General features: G+C 44.9%; 1 protein-coding gene across 1 annotated transcript in view; it reads left to right on the plus strand.

Annotated features, from left to right (window-relative positions):
* LOC147014994 (TBC1 domain family member 9-like) overlaps positions 1 to 12,096 on the plus strand; it is a 226,819-nt gene extending 214,723 nt beyond the window's left edge. The window contains exons 21-22 of the transcript XR_015050185.1: positions 2,572 to 2,649; positions 9,176 to 12,096. The gene's annotated coding sequence lies outside the window, so the exon portion shown is untranslated. The remainder of the gene's footprint in view (positions 1 to 2,571; positions 2,650 to 9,175) is intronic.
* Positions 12,097 to 12,475: the final 379 nt, after the last annotated feature.

Raw genomic sequence — 12,475 nt, forward strand, 5'->3', positions numbered from 1 at the left:
TGCTGCAACCAGGAGACGTGTGGTCGGTCCATTGGCCTCCTCCACTCACGAGACTCCCTCGCTGAGAGAATCTGGTGAGCAGGATCAGCGTCAGGAAAACGAGCCACATGTCCATAGAGCCCCAGCAGACGCTCAGAGACGATGCAGGTAACAAATCTCATTTGAGTCTCTCTCAGCAACCGCTCATTGGATACAAAGTCCGACCAGCGATAGCCAAGGATTCTCCGAAGAGACCTGGTACCAAAGGAATTAAGTCTCCGTCTCAGATCCCTGGTCAGAGTCCAAGTCTCACATCCGTAGAGCAAGACTGGAAGCACCAAGGACCTGAAGACTCGGACTTTCGTCCTCCCGCACAGGTAAATGAAATGCCACACCCCATGATCCAGTGAATCCATGACTCCCCAGGCCCGACCCAGACGTCGATTGACCTCTGACTCACAGCCAGCAGAGATATGAATATCACTGCCAAGGTAAGTGAATCTCTCCACGACCTCAACATCCTCACCACAAACAGGCACAGACAGGACAGCAGCATCCAAGGTGTCATTGAAAGCCTGGATCTTAGTTTTGACCCAGGAAACCCGTAATCCCAGCGGCTCCGACTCCTCATTCAGCACCTCGAGGGCCCCAAAAGGATATCTAAAATCTTTGCAAAGATGACTGCATCATCTGCTAAATCAAGGGCAGAGATCTTGACATCCCCAAACGATACACCACAGCTTGATCCCTCCGACATCCTCCCTAGAATCCAGTCCATACAAGTGCTGAAAAGTGTGGGGACCAGTATACACCCCTGACAAACTCCAGCAACAACTGAAAATAAGTCAGCGATGGAACCACCACATTTCACAGCACTCTCAGTACCAGAGTAGAGTTCAGACATCAGATCGATCAGTTTTGGTGGCACCCCACGAAGACCAAGAATCCTCCAGAGGGCATCCCGATTCACCGAATCAGGGTGATTCATCAATATGTGTGCCATCCCATCTGCCGGCATTAGTTGGTGGATGTTAAAGATCCCACGGTGTCCTCGCAAAGAGTATGCGAGGTACCACCGGCAATGTGAATAAATTCCAAATTCCTGTTCTAACCTTCAGCAACAGTACAGCTGCACCCTCAGCCAATGATGCTACTCACAGCACAAAAGTAGCTCCAACCGTTATCTTATGACACAACGAGACCTCCTGGCAAGTTTGGTTGAGATTGGATAATTAACGACTGAATGCTTCAGCCACAGACACAGACAGGCAGCAAATTGGGTGTTTTAGTTTGACGATAGGAGCCACCACTGGGCCACTGTTGTGTTTTGCGTGTGGCCTCCACATGACTCGTGCCGCCACTGCTTACACACACACACACACACACACACACACACACACACACACACACACACACACACACACACACACACACACACACACACACACACACACACACACACACACACGGATACTATGAGACGTGGTCGGTCTCTGTTTCATCTCATGATGAAGCCCACTCACATGTGGGTATGGCAGGCAACAATAGCAACATGCACGTACACACACGTACACACACACACACACACACACACACACACACACACACACACACACACACACACACACACACACACACACACACACAGACGCACACACACACACACACAGACACAGACACACAGTCACATTTTCCAAGTGACATTGTCACCTAAAATACTCAGACCAGCCAGGTAAGGTTTTAAATTTTAAGATTGTAGTTGGACATGAATGTTGCTTGTCATCTGTAGTGTTCACATGAATCCTGATTTTGCCATCCTCTCCCCTCTGACCCCCCCCCCCCCACCACACCTTCCATCAAGTGACACCTCTCCTCATTGCTAAGTTTGCATTTTCGAACACCATTTCAAATTGCAAGATTTCTTGAGAAACATTTGTGCACTTCAATGCAAATGCATTTTGGAACTTTATCTTCTTTAATAAACCCACAGCGGGGTTTCTTTTACTTCTCTTGGAGACTTATTGTTAAATGCGAATGGAACAAGTCCCAATCTTCCTTTGCAGCTGACTCGGGATTGCGAGTCAATGTGTTGGTTTGGGGGGTTGGAGGGGAGGGGGAGGGGGGACAATGTACGGCTTTTCTTGCTCCGTTATGCCTGCCAGGACTGTAAATGGCTTGAGCTCTCGCTGGCATCCAACCGGCATACAAATTCCTCTCCTTGGCAGAATCGTATGCCGCTTCACTTGAATCCTCATGCAATAGATCAGATGTTTAAGTTCGCTCGTTTGCAATTCTTCATGTCCCTTATCGGTTGATTTATGTGACCTGTTTTTCTCCCCCAAAAAACAGTGGACCACCATCTTGAATTTTTTTTGATTTCAATCATCAGAAACAAGGTGCTTCCACATATTTATCATGCTTAGGTTGTGTCATGTGTGAACTTGTTAGTTTGTTGAAACCATCCTCAGTGGCCCTCATATGGCTGACTTTGTTGAATGTCACGTGCCTCATATGGCTGACTTTTTTTGAACGTCACGTGCCTCCTTTTGCTGACTGTTGAACGCCATGTGCACGATGATTGTTCGATTCCAGGAATAAGCAGTCCAGCTGTCGTCATTCTTCATCAATCCATTTCAAGCAAGACCATGGAATCCGTGGGACTTCATTCTGGTTTGTGTTTTTATCTTTTTAAATATATATATATATATATATATATTTTTTTTTCCTGGCAGCCTTGCTCGGGTTGATTCGTTCGAGCGCAGATTGTCTGCACTTTTTGATGTTTGAGGCAGGTGGATATCTTAAGTTATTCTCGGAGCCGAGGGAGGTTCTCAAGGTTCATGTGCGCGGCCCGGGTTCCATTTCCGTCGTCTTGGAGACGGACTTCTCGCCTGTCTGCCGTTTGACGTTTCCGTAATTTGCGCTGCTCTTGTACCTGTACGTTCCCGGTTCGTGATCCATAAACATGTCGGTGGCTTTGATGCGTCACAATGCGCTTGCCATTGTTGTGTCTCCTTGTGAGTGGCGGCTTTTCGATTCTCTGCCTCGAGGACGAGAAAGTTCCAGAAAACAAATTTCGGGCACAGGATTGAGAAAATCGTGACCTTGCCTCCATGGATACCTTCTGAGACCGTGCTGCCTGCTTTTATCTTATTTTTCAACTTGAATTGCTGCTCACATTCATATATCTGACACACCGAGTCGATCACGCAGGGCAGCACTGAGTCGGGCCATGTCGACGTTCTGTGGAAGGTTCTCCTTCCATCAATATATTTGCGACATTTGTTAACAGGATTAATTTTAAGTCGCAGCTTTTTCTCAGTGTAACCAACCATTGGCAGCCAGCATGGGTTCAGGTGGGGAAGTTGAGAAAGTACCTGGATACGTCGATCCTGACCGATCGCGCATGAGACTTACCTTGTAAGTTAGCGAGTAACAGAATCGGGCATGGTAAATATAACCTAAACAGAGGTGGCTTTGAAGTATGGACATATGCATGCTATTGCTCTCCAAAGAACAGGTTGTTACCGCTCATGCTAACGATGACTAATTTGTTCTTATGATTGGAGCTAACTTAGTGTCTTAGTTAATTGCAAATGCACAGGTCAAAATGATGAAAAGATGATCGTATTAATGTCATAGCTGTGATTAGTTTTTCTTCCTCTTCTTCTTCTCCCTCTTCTTCTTATTGTTATTCTTCTTCCTTCTCCTTCGTCTTCTTGCTCCTCTTCTTCTTCCTCGTCTTCTTCGGTTTCTTCCTCAATTGTGGCTTCTTCTTCTTCTTCTTCTTCTTATTCGTCTTCTTCTTCTTTCTGAAGCAGCAAAAGACTGTGTGGTTGCGTCATTGGCTGGTGGTGTGGCTGTGCCACTGATGCAATGCCCCCTTTAGTTTACAGCAGTAATTTGTATTTTGAGAATGGTGCCGGCAATAACTCGCCAACTCTTCGCAAAGGACACTGTGGGATCTTCAACTAATGCCGGCAGATGGAACTCCCAATTTCACGTCCATCCGAGGGCCGGCACACGCATGGATGCGTCGCCCTGCCCATGAGACTCCAGATCAGGTCAGGTATGGGGAGCATGTGCCAGAACAGTTTGTGATTTTACCCAGATCTGCAGTGAGCGAAGAAGCTACTACTTGCCGGTCTGAGGAATGACCGATGGTACGACAGAGGGTGGAGTCATCAGCAAAGAGATAAAGAGGATTTTCCAGAGTCAGAGAGATCATTGATGAAAACCAGAAAAAGAACAGGGCCCAGAACACCACCTTGAGGAACTCCAGCCTGGACAGGAAGAGGGGATGAAAGAACTCCATTTAGGGCCACACGTTGACTGACAGGAGAGGAAGTCTACGAACCATGAGTGGAGATAGCCTTGGATACCATAGGAAGAGAGTTTGGTGAGCAGGGCAGGGTGCCAGACCGTGTCAAAAGCACGTGATATGTCTCGGGATATGGGTCTGATTTCATGTCCGGCATTGAGGACCTCCATCCATTGTTGGGAGAGCAGAAGAAGCATATCCAGGGTAGAGTGACCTGGTCTGAAACCAAATTGATGATCGGAAATCAAACCATTGGAGAAGAGGAAGGATTTGATGTCTGAAGCGATGATGGATTCCATAACCTTGCTGATGATTGGGAGAAGGCTGATTGGTCTGTAGTTGCAGGGATCTGTTTTTGCACCTTTTTTATGCAGGGCAGTGATGTTTGCTGATTTCCAAGCAGATGGCAGATGACCTTGAGCAAATGAGAGGGTGAATAGAACAGAGAGAGGGTGAGCAAGAGCAGTAGAGAATGCAACGACATGAGTACAGCATTTCCACCAGCCTTGAGAACTTCCGCATGATTGCCTCGGATCCCAGGAGTTTTCACCCATTTCAACCGGTTCACCTCAGTCTGTGTTTCCACAAACGAAGGTGTATCACAGTTGATTCAAGGGTCAGCAATCGGGATAGTAACACCCCTGACATCCAACTCAACAGCTGGTGAGTCAGCCTGCTGCAGTTGCACAAAGTTACCAGCCCAACAAGCCTTCACTTTGGACTCCTCTGTCAAGAGGTCACCACCCTCTGCTGTAACTGCAGTACACCGAGGGAAGTGCTTTGAGGAACTCAATGTGCTAATTCCCCTGTAAGAAAGACAAGAATCACTTGACCACATGTGATACTCCACCCTCTCAGATTCCTCACACCTCGTCCTCCTTGTCCTCCCTCATCACACGTCCAGTTCTACTCCTCAACAGCTCAGCTCTGCCATTCTGCCTGGCCCTGAGACTGGTCAATGGTATCCAGTGTCCCTTGAGAGACAAAATTCTTCTTTGCTCTTCGGTGAGTTTCAAGACATCCACCTGCAACATCAAGGATGGTGGTCTTGAAGGCACTCCACAACTCTTCAGGACCTCCCAAAGCACTCAGACCCACCAAATCTCCACTCAGCTTGTTCGCTAACTCGTCAGCTCCCCTCTCATCCTTGAGCTTGCCAACATCCTGCCGAGGCTGGGATGGTACCATTCTCCTGGATTTAAGGTGCAACTTCAGAATTGCTACAACAAGCCGGTCAGGTCAGTATTGAGGAACTCAGCACTCCGGTAGACCCTGCAGTTCTGGATCATCCTCCAGCGACCATCAACGAGGACATGGTCAATCTCCTTTGCCACACCGCCAGTGTTGGAATACCAAGTTCAAACGCTTGAGCTCAGATGATAACAGAGACAGGTGATCATCCTCTCTTAGAGGTAGGACATTCCAGGCACCCACGCGAAGGGACCTCCTCAGGTTAACCCAAGGAGACCGCCGTCTGGTGGACGACACCTCAGCACCACTCCGACACACTCTCCTGCAATCTGACCCGGGAATGTTACCCCGTGGTTTCCCTCCTTTAGTCAAAGATTGGGGATCCCGAAGGCTTTGCCCCAATCCCGTCATCCGGTGAGCTGCCCTGCGAAGGTACCTGCAACGAGCAAATGGTCAGTCTCCTTTGCCACACCACCGGCATTGGAATACCAAGTCCAGCGATGAGCCCATGGCAGCTGAAACCATGAACCATTCACCCTAAATCCATGATTTCTTGTAAAGACAAGGAACTTGGTGCTATTCTGATTCACAGTTCCAGACAAATGTGGATCAACACATGTCCCATAACCATCTCTATCAGTGCCAGTTGATGCATTGAAATCCCCCATGACTGGAAGTGTATCTCGCTTCGGGCACTGATCAACCACAGACTTGAGCGCCGCATAGAATGTGCCCTTCACGTTGAGATCACTTACCTCAGTCGAAGCATAAACAGAGACCAGGGAAACGACATCCAAGGAGTGACGAATCCTTCGTCTCATAATACGCTCGTTGATTGGTTTTCCCTCCATTATCATTGTCGGCAGCTTATTGGGCACATCTACGGCAACTTCTTGTGCATGGTAACCATCAGAGCGACCATTCCAATAGTGGATATGACAATCCGCCATGATCTCACCACTATCCAATCTCCAAACCTCAGAGAGTACTGCAATCCCCATGTTCAAACGTTTGAGATTCAGATGATAACAGAGACAGGTTATCATCCTCTCTTCGTGATAGGGTATTCCAGACACCCACCCAAAGGGGCCGGTTACCCCGTGAATGAAGGGTTTTACAGTGGCTGTGGTGCAAGTCCTGTCATCAACCTCTTTGAAAAAGGGAACTCAACTGCAGGATGTCCGCAGTTACATTTGGGTAACAGATATGGATTGCCGTTAGCTCACAAGGACCTCCTCCACCCTTTGACAACGAGCTCCTCTGACGCATCATGATGGTCTCAGCAGTTGATCGCTGGGCCGAGATTCCAAGCCAGGCTAGACGGCTAAGAGGTGAGCGTTCACACCTCTAGGCATCTTGGGGCGAGGCCATTCTGCTGACCCAGCTTTGCGCCATCTCATCGCTTTGCAGACGATGGAAATGTCTCTTGCCTGCGTTGGTCTGGGCACGTCAGTCTGCTTCAACTTGCGTCGTTCATTTGGTGCTTATCAATCCGCTGAGAAAAATTAACCATGACATCATGTACGGCAAAACAAAGATCGTGAGACCCCTTTTGTTTACCAAGGAAAGAAATGAGGTTTTTAAAAATCAACGTGCGATCTTCTTTTGATGTCAAAAAACTTATTCCGCAACTCTTTTGAAACATTTCAAGCATCACGATGGTCCCAGGATTGTGATTTCTTTTTTAACCTCTACTTCCAACGTTGGTATTGATGTGGATTTTTTTCACCCAACCTCATAGTGATCGTTGTAGGATTCTTCAATGAACTTGAGAACCCGCATTTGTTGCAATATTATTTGGTTCTATTTTATTTATTCTTACTTTTTAGTTAACCGTTAAACCAACCTGATTTAATTCACTTCCACAACGAGTAAGTACATTACATCAGAGAGTTTTATTATTACTTGGTACTTGGTCAGTCCCAAGGAGTACAACGCACTGAGATGCTATACATCACACATGCTTGCACTAAAACAAGATTACATTTCAAGGCATTTATATGCTTTTCATGGGAGAGTGGTGGGGGTTGTTAACTCGAACTGCATACGTGTCTTCTCGGTGAGAAGCACACGACGTTATCAGGGCAAAAGTTTGCTGTTATCAGCCCAGGTCACACCGCTCCACAACAAGACATTTTATCAACATTTAGGGCAAAAGACTCTTGGCCAAGGGAAGGGGGTGAATTAAAGCCAATTCGACTTATAGCATAAAACTTAAATTTATAAAACACCAGCACAATTACAATTTAGAATACATTAATATAATTATTTCCTCCACAGTATCATTGAATTTTAAAAATGATTTGTTTTGTTTCTTCGAAGAAAAGGCACGAGCCTTCCCCCCAACCCCAAATTACCAGTGTTAATAAGTTTTGGCCACAGAGGATGTCATCACTCTCACGCTCGATTGTATTTTGATAGGCCTTTCTCCAGTCAGGGGCTGTATTTAAGTGGAAGCAATGCAGAACTATTTGATGTAGATGCTGTTCAAGTAATAGAATAAATGTTCAATGTTGTCACAATGCTACTTTCGATAAATAGCTCCAAGTTAATGGCTTGGCCTTGTTTCGATGTTCCACTCCAAGCACTTATCTCATGATGCTGTGACCCCAAGTTGACACGTGTTTAAATTCCATAGACTCGGTGTATTACTCATGGAATCTTAAAGTCCTTGTTATCCATGTAAAATAAAAAGAAATCATGAACGTTTGAAAATTCCCTTTGTTTGCGTGCGCTCTCCCGTTGAGTGTGAACTCGCGTGGTGATGTGAAGTCAGGGTACAAGTTCAATGGATGGATCAAGTGGATTGTTGTGTGCAGATGAACATGGTGAGCTGAATGGCCTATTGTAGTGTTATGTCGTTGTGTAATACACCTTGTATTAAAAGGTTCGTTAGATCACACCATTCATTTGCTAACCCTTGATTTGCATGGAAATGGATTTGCGGTTTGGGGGCATCGTTTGATGTATTCTGTACGAGTACATTGGAAACAGCCAGAATACAAATAGCTGATGGAATACCCGAATTACTCTGACTCATACAACCCTCGACTTGAACGTTCCATTCGTATGTTCAGAAGAGTGTGTGTTTGTGTGTGTATGTGTTTTTTCCCCAGTGTGTGTGTGTACACACCGGAGCGTTGGCAAGTAATCTCGATACAGCTGTGTTCGTTCAAACTCAGGAGAGAAATGGGACAAATCCAAGGGTCACGGTCATGACTGTAGTGTGGGATGACTGCAGTATTTTCATTCTTCATCAAAGGCAAACAATGACAAAATATATTTCAAAACGTGTTTATTGACACATGAAAAGTAATTCAGTTCAATTTCTATGATGTATGCCGAAAGCACGTGTCACATTAAATGTGTAAAAACTCATATTTACGATGAAGGCGAAGCTTGCATCATATTCAAATACGGCGTGTGTTCATCTGTCTGTTCACTTCTACACTCAAAACAGTTTGGCAAATCTCCACAAAATTCTGCACACATGCTGGGAGTACCCCCCCCCCCCCCGAGTAAGGTCAGGAGCACAAAATAATTACCCCCTCATAGCTCGTCATGTGCTGACCCTTGCCGGAGGGACGGCGTGTTGTGGCATGCTCCGCAATAAACGGAACCCACCTTTTGTCGAATATCTTCCGTCTTACGAATGAGAACCTCTTGTTTTTTTGTTTTTTTCAGGTGAATGAAGAAGAATGAACCAGAAGACAGACAACAAAAGTTTGTGACAATGATTCCCTTTTTAAAGAACCCATAGATAATCAGACAAGAGATATTCTGTGGATATTTTTTTTTTCTGAATATGGACTCCGACAAGAGGACTCAAATCGAGTTGAAATGTGAGTTTGGAACTTACACCGTGCCCTGCAAGTCACGGACATTTGCCTGGGCCAAAAAGTTCAGAGAAAAAGGCGCTGTCGCAAAACTCGAGTAAAAGTGCTGGAGGGACAACACATTCGGGACGTCCTCAAGATGCAAGGTCTCTTGAGAACGTTGACCTTGTTCGTGATTCAGTGGGCAGAGACCCTAAGAAATCGCTCAGCTGTCGAGAGTCGCGAGCTTGGAATTGCACCTGAATCGGTGAGAAGAATTCTCATCCACGATGTGAAACTGTTTCCATAGAGAATTCAGATTAAACCCAAACAGACTGCAGCCCACCCGTATGCAGAAAACGGTGACAATGTGCCGGTGGTTTGCGGACAAGATTGAAGAAAGGCAAAACTTTCTTGACAATGTCCGGTTTTCTGATGGGAACCATTTCCTCCTTTATGGGCATGTCAACACCAAGAACTGCCAAAATTGGGGATTAACCCCCCCCCCGTCCTTTCCCGATGTCATGCTTGAGTGACCACTCAAAAAAATGCATTGACTGGGTCGCAGTCAGTAAACGTGGAATCGTCGACCTTTTCTGGCTTGACGACGACTCGGGCAAGGCATTGACTGTCAATACGAAACATTACATCCACGTTCGAGGGAAGTTTTGGAGGGTCCTCGGTGGTCGCAGTGGTTGTGTTATAAGATAATATGTGTTATAAGATAATATGTTACCCAATATATAAGATAATATGTGTTATAAGAGAGGAACAATTGTTTCAACAGGATGGAACTACTCCCCGCACTTCAAATGATTCACTGAACTGGTTCAACACACGCTTTGGTGACAGAATCATCAGTTGAACACTCGCTGTTGAATGGGCCGACACACACCAGATCCATCATCACCAGATTTCTATCTTTGGGGCTATTTGAAGGATAATGTCAACAGAGGAAGGCCACAATCCATTGAAGAACTACGACATGGCGAGTACTAGTACTACCTCTTCCACGAGCCTTGACTATGTATCCAATTTTTTTTTTTTTAATTCAAAGCACCAATTATTGATAAAATTGGCTTCATTTGGACAGCGCAATGTGTCGGACTGATCAACTGATCAACCATTTTGTCCGTTGAATCCAAGTGTTTGCAGTGCCATGGCAAACGTTTGGAGCAGGTCATTTAGGCACAGTCAAGCACAGTCGGTCCTGGCCTATTCAAGGCAATCTTTGTCAAAATGATGCCATTTGAGTGATAAATGAGGATTTTTTTTATTAAATAGTACGGGTTCTGTTTTTTTTTTATGTCACCCTGTACAAGCCACAGTCACAAAATTAATTTGCCCCCTCTTACCCCCTTTCACAAGACGTTTCCAAAGGGGGTGGCTGTTTCTTGTACACCAAATTGCACCAATTAAAACAGAATATATAATCATGTATGGTCTGGAAGTGCGTACACTCGCCTCAAAGCTGTCCAGCCTGGGTTTGAATCCAGACCCAGCTATAAACTGTCATCTCGGTGTTTCTCAGGCAGGTTGATTAATCCATGTACATGCCGTCCCTCAGGCGGACGTTAAACGGACGCCCCGTCTGCCGGTATTAGTTGGTGAACGTTAAGCATCACACGGGGTCCTTCGTGAAGAGGAGGCGAGCTATCACTGAAACCATGAACAGATTCCAGATTTCAGCCCTGACTCCCTGCACAGGAATGGCAACTCGGCCAGGATTGTGTTCTCTATCCAATGAAACTGCCTGTGTAGCCCTTTGTGCCTGATGGCATGAGAAGGACCGTCCGTCCATCCATCCATCCATCCATCCATCCATCCAGCCATCCATCCCAAGACATAGCTCGATGGTGTTCAAAGACGACTTCCTCCGTGCAGTCTTGAGAAGGACTTTGTGCGAGCCAACTCTTCTGGTGGAAAATTTGTAACTACATCTCTCTTACTACACTTTTGAGTAAAATGTGCGCAAATTATACTTTGAAAAGTCTGCTGGAGAGTACATTCATAAGCCTTTAAAAAGTAGCTTTTATTTTCATACGAGTTTCTTCACAACGAGCAAAGTTGATAAAGATGCCGGAAGAGATCGCTGACATAAAATTGGGAGATCATTAAAATGGCCAAGTAATACTTCCTCTTCTTCTGCACTTTTTTCACCAGCTGAGCACAATAACGTTTGAAGTGATATGTGTATATCAAATGGTCATGTGACATGTGGTGAAGTTTAAATTCCCTACGTTGAACGGTTTTCTATGTACACTCAATATGTGTATATCAAATGATCATGTGACATGTGGTGAAGTTTAAATTCCCTCCATTGAACGGTTTTCCATGTACACTCAATATGTGTATATCAAATGATCATGTGACATGTGGTGAAGTTTAAATTTCCTCCATTGAACGGTTTTCCATGTACACTCAATATGTGTATATCAAATGATCATGTGACATGTGGTGAAGTTTAAATTTCCTCCGTTTCACGGTTTTCTATGTACACTCAATATGTGTTATATGAAATGATCATGTGACATGTGGTGAAGTTTCAATTTCCTCCGTTGAACGGTTTTCTATGTACACTCAATTTGTGTTTCTCAAATGATCATGTGACATGTGGTGAAGTTTAAATTTCCTCCATTGAACGGTTTTCCATGTACACTCAATATGTGTATATCAAATGATCATGTTACATGTGGTAAAGTTTAAATTCCCTCCGTTGAACGGTTTTCCATGTACACTCAATATGTGTATATCAAATGATCATGTAACACGTGGTAAAGTTTAAATTCCCTCCGTTGAACGGTTTTCCATGTACACTCAATATGTGTATATCAAATGATCATGTTACATGTGGTAAAGTTTAAATTCCCTCTGTTGAACGGTTTTCCATGTACACTCAATATGTGTATATCAAATGATCATGTAACACGTGGTAAAGTTTAAATTCCCTCCGTTGAACGGTTTTCCATGTACACTCAATATGTGTATATCAAATGATCATGTAACACGTGGTGAAGTTTAAATTTCCTCCATTGAACGGTTTTCCATGTACACTCAATATGTGTATCTCAAATGATCATGTGACTTGTGGTAAAGTTTAAATTTCCTCCCTTGTACGGTTTTCAATATACACTCAATTTGTGTTATATCAAATGGTCATGTGACATGT

The sequence above is a fragment of the Eptatretus burgeri genome, chromosome 12 (genome assembly GCF_056783735.1).
Source record: "Eptatretus burgeri isolate ZD-2024b chromosome 12, Ebu_testis_v1, whole genome shotgun sequence".
In the NCBI taxonomy this organism is placed as follows: domain Eukaryota; kingdom Metazoa; phylum Chordata; class Myxini; order Myxiniformes; family Myxinidae; genus Eptatretus; species Eptatretus burgeri.